Below are 859 nucleotides of genomic sequence, written 5' to 3'. Positions count from 1 at the left end.
TTGCTAGTTTCAATTTTGATATGTTTCCATTTTTATTACATCTAAATGTAATGTTTGATTAAGACTGTTGTAATAAAACTGATAAGAAGATCCTTTGGAAGCATTAAAAGCAATCAAGCAAAATAATAGCAGACTTGGTTTGATAGACTGTTCATGATGGGTAAATGTCAACATCCCTGAGGTCACTTAGCACTCGCTTAAGTGGAATTCTATTTTAAGAAAACTGAATGCTCTCCATGATCCTAAAGGACAAAAAAATTATAGTGTTGCAATGGCGTGGTGACATGACAGCGCTGGGCTTATCACCTGGAAAAATATTCACTGTCCAGTCAGGATATACAGAACACCTGTTTACTTGGTTTGCTTTCGACATTCCACTCCCTTGTGACATTCTCAGCTGGAAAAATTCCAAGTTATCTGCAGACATTCCAAGTTCTTTAGAGACTGTTCTTTTGCTTAGAATTAAAAATGAGGTTATAACGGGTTTTGAAACTTTGGTATAAACAAGGATATTAAAACTGACAAATTTAAGTATAAATGAAAATCAAAAGATACCATTTTGTCAAAATATGTAAATAAAACATGGGTACCAAGCAGAAAGGTTGTATGTTGGGAGATCTATTTCCTGGTTGGTTGCTTGAGATGCCCGAGGTCTCTAATTATAGATCAACAGGAATGCACCTTGTTGAAGTATGTTTGTATATCAGATGGCTGAAGTGGAACAGTGGTGTTGGGGGAAAAATGCTCCATCTTCAGTACTCCACTGAATCATACTTGCGTTTCTGTTGAAACTTTGGGAACGTCTCTACTCAATACCAGAAACAGCTTGCCAACCCTCATTTCGAAAACCTCTTCTTGG

The sequence above is a fragment of the Mercenaria mercenaria genome, chromosome 2 (assembly GCF_021730395.1).
Source record: "Mercenaria mercenaria strain notata chromosome 2, MADL_Memer_1, whole genome shotgun sequence".
NCBI lineage: Eukaryota > Metazoa > Mollusca > Bivalvia > Venerida > Veneridae > Mercenaria > Mercenaria mercenaria.
This window is presented reverse-complemented; position numbering follows the sequence as displayed.